At 36.0% G+C, this 15127-nt stretch overlaps 1 long non-coding RNA gene across 1 annotated transcript; it reads right to left on the bottom strand.

The window, feature by feature from the left end:
* Window positions 1-8563: 8563 nt before the first annotated feature.
* On the bottom strand, window positions 8564-10158 carry LOC138712030 (uncharacterized). Its single transcript, XR_011335585.1, has 2 exons — window positions 9896-10158; window positions 8564-9677 (listed from the first exon to the last, which is right to left on the bottom strand). It is a non-coding gene; the product is annotated as an uncharacterized lncRNA (long non-coding RNA).
* Window positions 10159-15127: the final 4969 nt, after the last annotated feature.

Raw genomic sequence — 15127 nt, 5'->3', positions numbered from 1 at the left:
GTACATATTTGTTACGTACGATGTATTCACAAAATTTGTAAAGATTTACCGTTTAAGAAATATCTCTAGTAAGTTGTGTGCTGACAAGCTGGTTAGAGATTACATACCGACTTACGGTCTGGTAACAGCGGTGCTCAGTGACAATGTGTCGGTACATAAATCGAAAGTGTTTTGCAAAAGCCTGGAAGATGCGGGCGTGAAGCTATACAATTGCTCCGCATACTTTCACAGCGGTAATCCCTGCGAAAGAGCGCTTAGGGATATATCTTTGTATCTCCGTATTCTGTGTCACCGAAAACATAAGGACTGGTTTAGGCAATGTGAGGTGATTGAGAGAGTCATGAACCACTCTATCAATCCAACGACCGGAATAGCTCCGATAAAACTTATGTTAGGGATCGATCCCGATCCCATGATAAAGAGTTTGCCGCAGGCAATACAGGAGGGCGAGCCTCCTAGTGCGGAACTACTGTGTAAACTAGCTTTCCACCGAATCAGGAAAAAGGCTGAGTATAGACTCGGTAAAGTAAAAGATATCGCCACAAATGTGAGCCCACAACCGGCGATTTGGTATTGCTCAGGGACGTGAAGTTATCTTCCGCCCTTAGAGGACGTTACTCACGCATGGAGTTACTGTACAAGGGGCCCTACGAAATTAAAAGTAAATACGGAGACCATACTTTCGAATTGGTAGAAAGGGGAAAAAGTAAACCTGTTGGAAGGTACCACAAGCAACTCTTGAGGCCTTTCAAACAGGAGAGGCAAGGAGGCAGGAATGAGAAAGAGTAAGGATAGTTAGTCTCACGCGTACAGCCAGGTGAACCTGTACAGCGCGGCTGGTACAACCAAGCACGCAGAGTGTGTAATTGATCAATGAATAAATAAATGTAAATATGTGAATGAATGGTATTGTACATATGTAAATGTGAATATAAATTGTACATGGTTGTGCTTATTGTGTGAGAGTTGTGTACATAGAAAGGCTTGTGAAGATATATGTAATATTTATTGTAATTGTTTGTAGTGACATTGTAATCTGATTGTATTGTAAATAATGTATCACCGGCTGACCGCTAAGGGGAACTATGAGGCTAGTTATAGGCAGAAAGCGGAGACATCTCATAACATTGGAAACTCTTTCGGGAATTTCCAATGTTATGTAGATGGGCATTTGAAGCAGTAATTAGGAGAGGGAGAGACCGATTTAATAGCGAAGTGATATCTCCATATTTTTATTGCATGTATTCGCGGGGATGTTCTGGCGACGTGGTTAGAATTAGCTTCCCACACAGGTGTTTCGTCACTTGTCAGCACCGGACATATTTAGAGCCACCTTGTGCGTGATTGTATATAGACACTCGGCGATGTGTAAAAGCCGAAGTTGGACTGGACCCGTGGGAAAGATACTGCCAAGCTTGGGTTTTCCAAAGAACGGGGTTCTCCAAGATCTTCGAACTAATTAGATGTTATGGGAAATCCAAAGTCTAAATTTAGAGATGACATATTTCGCGCCCAATAAGAAGAGATCTTGGTCCAGCTTATGAGGTCACTTTGGACCAATAGGGAATAGATTTTAGGCCGGTTAAGTGACGTAGTTGTTAGCCAATAGGATATTTAGTTTTAGCGTAGGATAGGTTTTTATAAATAAGGGTGACGGGGCGCGGAGAAGGGACTACTATTTCGTTTTGTGTCGACAGCACAACTTCATATCGTGTCGGCGGCCCTACATACAGGGCACAATCACATCATCTCATCGTGTCGGCGGCCCTACATACAGGGCACAATCACTACTCTTTTCGTGTCGACGGCCCTACATACAGGGCAGAATAACTACTTCGTTTCGTGCCGACAGGATAACTACTTTTCTTCGAGTAGACGGCGCGACATCTTTTTTCGTGTCGGTGGCCCAACTTAATAGTCTTTCTTCCGGCGAAGACTCGATAGATAGAACTTTGTCATCGGCGAGACCACTCGTCAACGTTTAGGAGCTTCGATCATAGTGTACTGGGCAGAGTATTGAATTTATAGTATCGGTTAGGTCTTATTCAGAGTGGCCATAGAGTCGATACAGAAGTGCGACCAACGATTGAATTATAAGTCAGCCGGAAATACATACTCTAGGGTTTACCAAGTGAAGACGACAATAAACTTATAGTTTTGGAGTTTACACTGCCTTTTATATAAGTAGCCGGCTTGGTAATATTCCTGACATCATCCTACACCACAACTGTACCTCGGCTACCCCTGAGTGAATCTCACGCAACACCGAGACGCACCCACCCTCAGATTCGAAGACTGGGAGATTATGAACAACAAATGTAACGTCCCCGTCTTAAGAAAGGTAAGTTGCAATTTGTAAAGGAAAATTAGTTAGGCTACATAAGCTGTAATAGCTTCCTATACACTAGTGTAATTTGTTAATACAGTACTGCGACTTGTTCACATTCTGAAAGACTCAGAATTATTATTTTGCTCTGGGTTTGAGGTTATGACCTCAACACCTCGTTTTCTTTTATTGATTATTTTGTTTCCATCTATAAAATAAGTATAATTAAATAAGAATTGCATAAAATCTTCACCATAATCTGAAATAGTTTACATATGTAAAATTTTTTTCAGATACGTGCCTTCAAAAGGTCCTGACTGTCCTTCATATCTTTGTGAAGCATCATCATCCAGGGAGAATCCTATTGATCGTAGGGAACGTGTACAATACAATCGCCTTAAAGGTTCAATGGAGGAGAGTTTATCTGTGTATAATAAACAAATGGAAATTATATTTAATTCTTTAGATGAACTTACTTCTAAATCGAAATTGGACAGTGATTGGGTACTCTGTGTGTTTGTTGTTAATTTGTGAAGTTCCTTACCCAGAATACTGTAGCCTATTATGTAGTTATTAATAGTGATTAGTTATAGTGCATGTGAAAGATATACAAGAAGGATATACAACGCAACTCTTCCAGTCATGGTAAGTGACACATGTAAGTTAAACACTATAGTGAATGAAATTAGTGTCGGATTTAAAAACTGAGAATACTCGTATGCAGTTACTGACAAACTGGAATTGATTCAACACTTGCTAAACAGTTTGTGTATCGATCTGTCAGGAAAAGAGTCAATTAGTTTGCTATTTTTATAGTTCAACAAGTTTCTCTGTTAAATTGTAAGAAGTCAGCATAAGATATTCATGGAAGTTAATGGTTTTCTGGTCACTGGTACAATCTGTATCCATAGGCTACATTGTTACAGATACATAAGAAGCAAATCATGTTTATTGTTGCCTTTTGAAATTACATTAAGTAGGGTATGCAATAATTTTTCCACATATACAATAATAGATCAACAGTCTTCAAATTTCTTAAATTATTTGCCCAAGAAAGTATAATTTCTAAAAGACGAAGATAAAATTGTCTTACTGCTCGTGGATGAAATCCATTTAAAAGCCCAGTTTGAATACAAGAGTGGGAATATAATAGTTGGTCAGGCAGAAGGAAATTCACAATTTTTATGGCACAAAGTTTGGACACAAGTTATTTAGATGTAGCACATATCTTGCGTGTTGCAACCATAAAAGCCGAACATTTGTATATGTTTGGAAGCGGTATTAATTTAAAGCTGGAGGAGATAGATTTCCACGTTTTTGACATTGTCTCAGTTAACAATGCTATAAACAGAAATACTGTTTCATTATTTAGAAATGCCCCAATAGCAATCTCACAGAGCGACCCCTGTACTTTATTTTTGGCAGTGTAGGCCTACTTATTTTAAAGTGAGTTATGTCAGAAATAACTGGCTGAACCAAACAGATCAGGTTATTAGATTTAAATGTTTCTGTGATGATATAGCTGCAGAGAAGGAGAGGCTTCTTTTGCTGCTCTTAAAGTCCTTCATGCCCTAGAAGACAATTTATTGAAATATGCTAAAACTCTGATGTGTTAAATTGTTAGTCGTTATTCAGCAGTTTTTTCCATTAATCATTAAAATGTGCATAATACTAAAATGTTACAGGTGGCTATTAAAACACTTAAAAAGTTAAAAGTTTCAGGGCTTTAAGTACTGTCCTATCCTCAGTAGCTATTGAGTCAGCCAGCTAAAAACACGTACCAGGAACCAATACACTAAATTCTCAGAATAGTACAGAATTTAAGACTCGCTTTTCTGTGTGGTTGAGCAAAGGAATGACAGGTTTCAGTATGCAGGCAGTCGTCATTCTATCACACAACAGTTGTTTTGCTTGACTTATTTTCATTGGATCAACATAATGCATAGGAAATATTTTTTAACTTGTTGGGTGCAAACAGATGGCCTGGAAGACAGATGTGGTAACTACCATCAAATGAGTGCTGGGAATTACCACATATCTGTCAGACAGGTTTATGAAACAGAAGCAAAATTAAGAGTACAAATTTATTTGCAGTTAATTATGAGATCGAACAAAGTAGGAAATATCTTAATTTCACAAAATTAAATCTATGTAAATGATTCAATGTGAAAGGTGGTAAATGATGTACATCATGAATTTAATGTTACTGTAATGGAGGATGACATAAATGATTTAGATGAGAGTACTTTTCCTGTATTGAGTCATTCCATGCCAATCACTCAGCCCACAACCTTACATCCTCCGATCTTCATCAAATTTGACATATTTGCAGATCTTGTTAAAGTAAATATTCATATAAAATTTTAGGTTCATATCTTATATACTTTAAGGAATACAGGACTTCAAAGAATTTAAAAAGTAAATGATTTTCTAGCATATGACTCTATTTATTGGTATAACTCAAATAATAGGCCTAATTAATTTACAGACATGGGAAAGGCCTTAATCGAAAACTAATGAAAAAAACCTTTCAAATGATATACATTTATATATAACACAGCTATGTTTGTAATCATTTAGTTTGCAAGGTCATGTAATTTGACCTTTGAACTTGAGTAACGCAAAATATGTCATCTCAAAAATTCTGAAAAAATTACACAGAAATTAGCAATATTAACTTCATAATTACCCAGAATATCAAACTGGGACGCTGACATGTGATCATGAAATAAAATTTCATACAGTGAAATATACATCATAAAACAATGTAAAAGTGAATTGGTCAGAGCTAAAAGGCATTAACTTATGTCAGTTTTTACAAGTTTTCAGGAGAAGGAAAAAATGTTGTATCTTCAAAAGATTTTTTGTACACATTTTTCACTCATTCAGTATTGTAGAGTACTGACAGACACGACGTTTTCAATAATGGATAAATATTTGGAGTTGTTTAATCATTTAAAAATAATTGTTATATAAAACTGACATAATGCCTTTTAGCACGGAAATTGCTTTCCAGTAATGGAATCAGTTTGAAATTTTATATATCTTTATTTTTATTCACCGAAATATGGTCATAGAATATTAAACAGTGTTAAGAAGTAGTCTGCTGTGTTTATCCAGTAGTAATAGAAAACATAATAGTTCAATTTTTAAACTATAGGTATTCAAAATTAATAACAAATGCCCGCTAGATGATAGTAATAGGTTTACTTGTATAAAAAGTCGTCAAGTCGTTATTTAAAAAAATATATATATATTAAAAAAATTAGCAAAAAAAACTGTTCAAATACATTATGTTATATTCTCTATCCATTACTGATTTGTTATCATCTCCTCCCCTGGCGGTAGTATCTCCTGCAGGCTATTTCAGAATTTTATTTTTTTTTAAACTCAGTGCCTTAGGTTCCACACATTTAACTAATATTTTAATATCCTTTATCTTTTTAGAATTGGTTCGTACTCTTCCATCATAATAATATGTTTTATCTTGAAACTTAGTGCAAAGAATGTTTAACTCTGACTTTTTCAGAGTGTCTGTTTCATTGAAGAAACATTGTAAAATCTGAAATATACAAGATGTTAAAAAAAAAGTATCCAATATTTTAGGAGGTGATAGTATGCATCAAAACAAGAAAATAATGTCTAATAGAAATGAGTCCTACAACACATACTTTCGGAGCTCTGTACACTTGCTCATAGGAGGTGCTCAATGTGACGTCCATTTATGGCAATGCATTTCTCTGCCCTACAATACTGCAGACTACCAGATAATCATACCGTAGTTGACACCTGGCATGGAATAATGTTAGGTCGCAAGGAATACTGAAAACAAAACTCTGGTTGCAGATTTGAGCGGGATTCATCAGAGATGGTGTTGTGAATTTTCATAATCAGCATGTGTGGGCAGATGAAAATCCCCATGCAGTTGAAGAAACAAGGCATCAGCACCGGTTCTCAATCACCATATGGGCAGGCGTTCTTAGTGACAGATTAATAGGGCCACACGTGCTACCACAGAGATTCACTGGGGATGTTATGAGGACTTTCTTATTAACATATTAAGACAAATTCAAATGGTGAATGATTCCTTACGCCGTAGGGCAGAGGAATGCATTGCCATGAATGGACGTCACACTGAACAGCTCTGTTGGGATTCTTATCATTAGGGATTATACTGGACACCAAATTGACATGGTAACACCTTATATGTTAAACTTTCAAGATTCATTTATTTATTAAGGCATTTAAAACATCTTATCCCCAAACATATCTTCAAAACTCATATTATGCACTTCTCTATGGTGTAATATCTTATGCATTCATATAGCAGTGCTATGTATCAGAGGTGGAAAATTTCAAATACCTGGGAGCAACAATAACAAATATAAATGATACTCGGGAGGAAATTAAACACAGAATAAATATGGGAAATGCCTGTTATTATTCGGTTGAGAAGCCTTTATCATCCAGTCTGCTGTCAAAAAATCTGAAAGTTAGACTTTATAAAACAGTTATATTACCTGTTGTTCTTTATGGTTGTGAAACTTGGACTCTCACTTTGAGAAAGGAACATAGGTTAAGGGTGTTTGAGAATAAGATGCTTAGGATAATATTTGGGGCTAAGAGGGATGAAGTTACAGAAGAATGGAGGAAGTTACACAACAGAGAATGCACGCATTGTATTCTTCACCTGACATAATTAGGAACGTTAAATCCAGATGTTTGAGATGGGCAGGGCAGGGCATGTAGCACGTATGGGCGAATCCAGAAATGCATATAGAGTGTTTGTTGGGAGGCCGAGACGTAGATGGGAAGATAATATTAAAATGGATTTGAGGGACGTGGATATGATGATAGAGACTGGATTAATCTTGCTCAGGATAGGGACCAATGGCGGGCTTATGTGAAGGCGGCAATGAACCTCCAGGTTCCTTAAAAGCCAGTAAGTAAGTAACTTAAGTGCTATGTATCCAAATTTCTCATTCTCAAAAAAAAAGGTATACAGACTTTCCTTATGATAAACATTATACAGAGTGTAACAAAAGTTTCTGTAACAGTATGTTAAAATTATTCTCTTGGTTAGTTTCCATTTTCTCAGGAACCATGACCAAATTTTATGGTGTAGGAGTTGGAACTACTTGATTGTGGTGTGATGCAATCCTTTATTAATAATTTGGCTGAAAATTTAATATTTGCCATCAAATATTTGAAAAAAAAAAAAAAAAAAAAAACTAAAATTTTCACTGTACCAAAAACTTTTGTTACTCTCTCTAGATCTTTATTCATCAGAGAAAAAATTTTAACTGTCGTAAATCTATGCATACTAACCTGTTTATTAGATGTTGACAAAACTTCAACAATTATGTTAATAGATCTAAATTTCACAGTTACAGCACGAAATATAATTATCTTTCTGAACCAAATATTTAGACTGAACAAATCAAACAACTGTTTTAGCTCCATAGCAGTTGCTACATTCAATAAATTGTCACAACAGATACATATATTGTAAATTTTAACACATTTAAAATCATCTTGCAACATTTGGTAATAGAAACCCACTTTTATGATATTAGGATTGTTTTGAGTGCCACGTAGGTGTGAGGCTGTCAAAATAGAGGGGTAAAACGGCACATTAGAGAAGAGCAGCACTATAGAACAGTGGAGTTACGCATGTTGTTAATGCTTTGACAGCAGTTTTCAGTTTGGTTTTGATAGTTCACCTGTATTGTTAAGAATTATGTTTGACATTACAGATATACACAAAACTTCAAAATTTTAAGACTCTGCATTTTACCCATATATTCAAGGAACAGGTTTATGGCTTCATTCATCAGGCATACTAGGAGCAAGTCCTGATGTTGAGGGGAAAAACATGTACACTTGAAGTAAAATGCTCCTATATTCACTACAAATACATTAAACAATATTATAATTAATTAATAAAACACATTACGCACTTAAACTTCTTCCTACGACTGTTTTTGTGAACATTATATATTGGTCGAAACAACATAGCCTAAAAGAAACTGAAATCTTGGAAAGTTAGAACTCGATAAAGAAAATTCAGGCACCATACAAAAATTTTTTGGTGCCATGGCAACCTGACGCCAGATATTTGTCTACACCTGGATGTGTTGTTTCTAGTGAAATGAAACGTGTAGCTTCTTTCCTAATTTGGTTTTTCTTTCACAGATCCTTATTTGGAAAACTACAATGACTTGAAAATTTGTTCACCACATTTTTTTCTGTTAATGGTATTAATGTAAGTCTATTCACATTATTACTTCTTATGTTCGTGCAACCATGGCACGAATTTATGAATGAAAAATGACTGCAATATTTGCATGTTTTTTCCCATGAAGAGTCCTCAACGAAATACACAACAGGCTGCTGTGGAGCCCATACTGCCAAATATTCTACATCACAACCTGTCATATACAAATGATCTTGGATTTGATGACAGTAATAATGGTCCATATTAAAAAAAAACATCATCATCCACAAACAATATATAATCATTTACCCCTTTCAGTGCCTGAGTCAATGTTGTGTTTTTGTATTTATAGGGGCATTTTATTTCACGTGTACATGTTTTCCCCTGAATATCATTAAGTCCATCAAGACTTGCTCCTAGTACGCCTGTTGAATGAAGCCATAAACCTGTTGCTTGAATCTGTGACTTTAATAACATCTGAGACTTCTAACACAGCTACTGCTTCATGCTGTTTTCCTCACTACACAGCTTTTACACTTGACATATCATAACCAACAAGTTTTTTAAAAACGAATGGGGTAAATCTATCCCACTGACAGGATTTGAGTAAGATACAAAGTTACTTGCAGTAAATCTACACTTTCTCCGAGTTCTGTCCATCTCGCGTTTACTGTCTGCCCCTTAGTCTCATCAGCAGAGTAATTGCTACATCTGACAAGGTGCAGTGTTGCTTTAAGAAAGCCCCTTTATCTTTTGCACTATTGTAGTTCTCAGAAAAGATAACTTTTTCCATACATGGTGCTAGAAACGGTTCCAGGTACACGATGTTCTAAACCTAATAACCAAGTAAACCCAACTGTATGATGATCCTTCAATGAAGAAAACACTATCTTTTATGTCTATTGCAGTCTTCTTATTCAAAGGATTGTATTCCTTTTCTGCTGGGAGCAATTGTTCAATAGTCTTAATTTCACTACCTTCCTTCTGGTTTCTCACACTCCAGCTGCACGATTAGTCAGTCACCGACACATTGTGATGTGCGTGTATAAGCAGCGCTGCCATATGATGACATCCAACTGCTCCTCAAGGACAGAAACTTGCAGCACCACCGATATTACCATCTTCCATCGTTAACTATTAAAAATATCAGAAGATCTCAAATTAATAGGCCTATTCACACTAGTACTACGCATATTGAACTAACCTCAAACATGAAGTATCAATTTACACAGTAAGCTAATTTACACCAACCTAAAATTCATGTTTTATTTTTCATACTAGTTTTAATATTATATACGTATCTTACATTATTTATACATATCATATGCCTTTTACCAGCTAGTCATATTTACTTCACAATTAGTTGGGACAAAATTATCCCGATGCATCGTCATGCTATATTTCCGGCGTAAATCTTCTTCTTAAGGAATATAAATACACTGACTTTCGAACTAGTTAAATAATTGCCTTTAGAGGTAGGTAGCAATATTCGTGTTACATATTTTCGTTTAATTGTCTTTAGAGGCAGGTACGCAATATTTACGTTGCACATTTGTATATTCACATGTAAATATTCGAATAACAAGCTTCCGTGTACTCGCATGAGGTAAATACCGGTAAGGATATCACTGGCAGTGCATGAGAGGGCCGCGCATGCGCAGGATGCGCAGTTTACAATCTCACAACCTGCTCTTGGTAATCTCAGAGTACTTGATGATCCTGTCGCGAGAAACATGTGACTAACGTGCTGTTAGCACGATCCCTCTAGCCTTTATATTTGCCTATCGAAACCGGATTTAGATACTGTTTCTTCCCAAATTCATCACGATGCTGGATGAGCACCTGTCCCATGCAATAAGACGTATTCCATGAGAATTTCTTCTCTCATAAGGACAATAATCAGCTCTGCATCGCTTCATACTACTTGGCCACGAAACATAACAGGGATTGAATATAAAATATAGAATGAGAAACTATGTTTCATTTCACAGTGCACAGTTTGTGTTTGCGTTTCAACTTAAGTTCTCTTTGCCGAATTTCATAAGTTGCTACATTTTCTCTCTCCTTTTTTCTTCTTTCAGTTTATACGACAATTTTTCTCTCTAATGTCTTCTAGCGAACGCTTTTATTTTATTTTTCGCTACTTTTTTCTCAAGCCCCCCCGCTGACGGCATTATGAATTACACCTCCTTTTCGAAGTGATAATAAAACCTTTAAAAATAAAGTTTAATATTCAGTCCTTTAAATGTGATACAGTTCTTTCATCAGGCAGTAAAAAAAAAGAGTCGCCAGTGTATGTTGGAAATGTAGGGAAAATTTTACGATAGGCATTGATAGCGAATGACGCATCATTTATCCCGCTATTATAAGTCTTATTTTTAAAAGTCGATGCATAAATAATAAGTAAAAAGAACATCACTCTAAAAATAACTCTTCAGACCAACCTATTTAACCAAAAATAAGATATCGCAGTATTCATTACACTTTCCGGAATCACTTCGGGAAAATGAGGACATTCCCCCTCAAGACGGCAATAAAGCTTCTCACAAGCAAAACCAATTAACTTGCACGCTCTGTTACACCGAGAAAACCGTTAGTGGCTGTGTTAATACAGGGTGGAAGTGGTACAACCGTGTAGATTCAAGGGGGAAATAGAATACACAAAAATAAATTTAAAAACATATTGTGCGTTTGTAATTAAATGCACTGTTAATTAGAAAATTAGGATGGTTAATTAGAAAATTGGTTTGAGAGTCTACGTAGTTTAGTAACGGCGCACCGCCGGCTGACGTACGATACTGCACACGCACCTGGTTTGAATAGCAGAGTTCCGTCCGTAGTCAGTCCAGACTTACTAATGACAGGAAATAACGTTACATGTTATCATTTATTTAATTTGCGAGAAAACGCAAAATCTTATTTAAAAACTACGAAGAGATAAATTACTTCTTATCAGTACAGCCGTGACATTGGTATATTTGTGTTAGTTTGAGGTCTATTGAAGGTGAACACACGACGCCGGACAGAATGTAGTCGACGTGTTTCAAGTACAGGCAGCGGAAACGAATTTGACACACGCCTAAGCAAGCACGTTCCGTGTTGTGTACTATTATTGCGTATTATAAAATGAAGATAATACAATCATTGTATATAAGAGTTAATATCGGAAATGTCTAAAATTCTGGTGGGGTAAGAATAATTGTTTAAAATCATACTTAAATTGGCAAAAATGTGGTAAAACGTATGCTAAGTCTGAAGAGATTTTTTTTTAATATTTAGAGTTTTGCATTACAGTTTTAGAATGCCGAAAACGTATATGGCGTACAATTTTACTTTCCCTATATTTAACTATTACATTAATTTATTTATCACATCTATTCTGTACCTTACTTTTCTTGCATGTTGTTTGCCTGGTTTCGGTTGCTGCTGCAATGAACAACATTCATTTACAAAGTTTCAAATGAAAATGACCGCCGAGTGTCGGATAGTACAATCTTGTATGCGGAAAAACTGCTCTCAACGTCGGCTGAAACGAAGGGCGCATATACAAAATATTTCACATCATCATTCCTGCAACAAATTGATAACAATCGCACTTGTTATCTGACACAACTCTTTCAATTTTGGTTAATGAATTGAAAAACGCAGTTTTTTTGTATTACTGTGTTCATTTTCTCACATACTTCTTTGCTTTCATCATCTTGCAGATCATTCACTTTCGAGATGAGATCATTTACTAACGAAATTTGCTCCACCAATTTCACACCAGTCTTTTCGAAACATTCGATTATAAAGGGGATAAATCCAAAATTAGATGAAATATAATATTCACACTGCTTTTTAGTATTTGGGCCACCAAGAAGAGTTTGGCATTACTTATGGAAGCTGTATCATTTCCGTCAAAGATCTGTATGACTCCTTTTATGCTTATATACAATTATTGTATGTCTTGATTTTATACTACGGAATAATCGTACACAAAACACCGAAAATGCTTGCTTAGCCCCCGGTCTATATCTGCTACAGAAAAACGTACTCTATACCTGGAGTCTTTTTTGACCCCGGATAGATTTCTTTCAACTAACTTGAAAATAGGAAGTTGTAAGGATAGTTATTGGATAATTTATGTATTTTTGTACTTATTCAAGAGTTTATGGGAGTACATTTTTAGTAAAGTTGTTTTATTTCTGTTAAAAAGTGTTAATGAAAATTTAATAGCACATAATTCTCACAAACACATTGCACTGTTGTTTTGTTGTTGTTAATAACATTTTAGAATGCCATAAGTCTAATAATAATAATAAAATACAATGACTAATAATTACTACACTATAAATTACCTCATATTGGAATGTCATTATACAGGGTGATTTTGTATTCATACATTTGTAACATGTTGTCATTGTCTAAGGCATCCTGCCTAGGACTCGCGTTACGGAATGCGCGCTGGTTCTATTCCCCATGGAAGAAGAAATTTTCTCATGATATTTCGGCCAGTGTATGGAACTGGTGCCCACCCAGCATTGTGATGCACTTAGGGATCTACGATAGGTAGCGAAAATCCGGTTTCGCAAACCAACTGTAACGGCGGGGGGATCATTGTACTAACCACACGATACGTCCATTCTGGTTGGATGATCGTCCACCTCTGCTTCGGCATGAGGACCTGAGGCCAGCAGCCGGCTGGCCGGTCTTGGGCCTTCATGGGCTGTAGCGCCAGGGATTTACTTTAGTTTACTTTACATCTTTAGGGATCTCTTTTCGATTGGCTCGAAGTGTTCCCACTAGTGTTAGGTTCTTCTGTAGCAGTTCTTGTCCTAATTCAAAACTTGTGAAAAAATTGTCAATAGTAACATTCCTTCCACTTCCTCTCACATAATCCACAAAATCATTTACAAGACCTTTCCCTTGACTTATCTCTTTTTCCTCTGCAGATGTTCCTGTATAAATTTGTGCATTTATCAAAAGGTTTGTCTCACGATCCACGGCAGCCCATACCTTTATCCCATGTTTCCCTGGCTTGGAAGAAATGTAAACTTCGATTGGACATCGTATCTGAATATACACAGGTGTTCATCTATTGTAATGTACGGTTCAGGAATATAAGACGACATACACCCATCAACAAACATTTCAGAAACTGCACGTATGACTTCTGCTTTTGAACCTGATGCAGCTTTCCTGTCTTTCCTTGTCAGTTTGTCGTCGAAATGGAGACATATCAAAATACTTGAAAATCGCGAATAACTCATTGTAGCTCGGAAAATAGACAAACCATATTCTTTGGACCAAAATTCATCAAACAGTTTTCCCCCTTGCTGTGTGCACCCCTGCTGTTATGAGAATACCGAAGAAAGCCTGTAGTTTTGTTGAATCCGGCTTACTCCAGTGTTGAAGGGAAATGTAGGCTATTTATCTTTCACATCTTCATCACGATTGTTAGTATGCATTGATATTCTATTCAACATGTGATCAGTTATAAAAAGAGAGAAACAATCCGATCTAATTTGCAAGTAGGCTATAACCTAACATGCTGAGGAATATTAGCCGTTTGGCCCACTATATTTCTAGAAGGTTGCTTACTCTGTGGTGATGGCTGAGTAGCATAGTTCAGTTGTCCATTTCTTGATGTAAGTGAATGTGTCATAATACATTGACGTTATCATCTGCATCAATAGAATCAATATCTATTTCGTCTTCAACTTGAATATCTTCCTGTCACATCTACTTCCGCAACACCGCCGTCGCTTTCGAATATGAAATCATTGTCACATTCACTATCACTGTGGCCTGAGACTTTTAGAGCATGATTAAGGCTATACCCTTTCTCAAAATCAATATTATAAATTATTATTTATAATAAAGAGAGAGACAAACCGACTTACTTCATCAGAAATCTACTGCATACTGAAAACAGTTAACTAAAAATTTTCAAATATCTCACAACAGTGCATCCCAGTTCAAGAAATATCAATATTTGATCTGTATTTGTCCCATTGTTGTCATAAAATACACCAAGAGCGAGACCAAGTAATAAATTCATTATAAAAAATTAGTATAGCGTACTCTATACCTGGGGTCTTTTCTGACCCCATGTGATAAAAATGAAAAAAAATTGTTATACCGCTTATACTAGGATCATTACAATGTAACATAATTGTAGCCAAATGTTCACAAATAGCATATCTGGAATAAGGGAGAGTGATGTCAACATTTGACATATGTATTTGTAAAAAATAAAGGAGTGGGGTCACAAAAGACCCCAGGTATAGACCGAGGGTTACGCGTGTGTCAAATTCGCTTCCGCTGCCTGTATTTGAAACACGTCCGTCGTTGTGTGTTCATCTTCAATCGACCTCAAACTAATACAAATATACCGATGTCACGGCCTTACTTATCAGTTTCTTTAATGATAAGAATAAAAAATTAGAATCGTGTCGATAATACTAATGAGTAAACAGTGTTAACATATTTAGAGGAAAATTATTTATTCTCAGAAAAATATTAATTTGGGACTAATATGGTATTAGAATTTTTTGTATCACTCCTGCCAAGAAATAAGCTGTTAAAATCTACACGGTTAT

Source organism: Periplaneta americana, chromosome 13, assembly GCF_040183065.1.
Source record: "Periplaneta americana isolate PAMFEO1 chromosome 13, P.americana_PAMFEO1_priV1, whole genome shotgun sequence".
NCBI classification, from domain to species: Eukaryota; Metazoa; Arthropoda; class Insecta; order Blattodea; family Blattidae; genus Periplaneta; species Periplaneta americana.
This window is presented reverse-complemented; position numbering and strand designations above follow the sequence as displayed.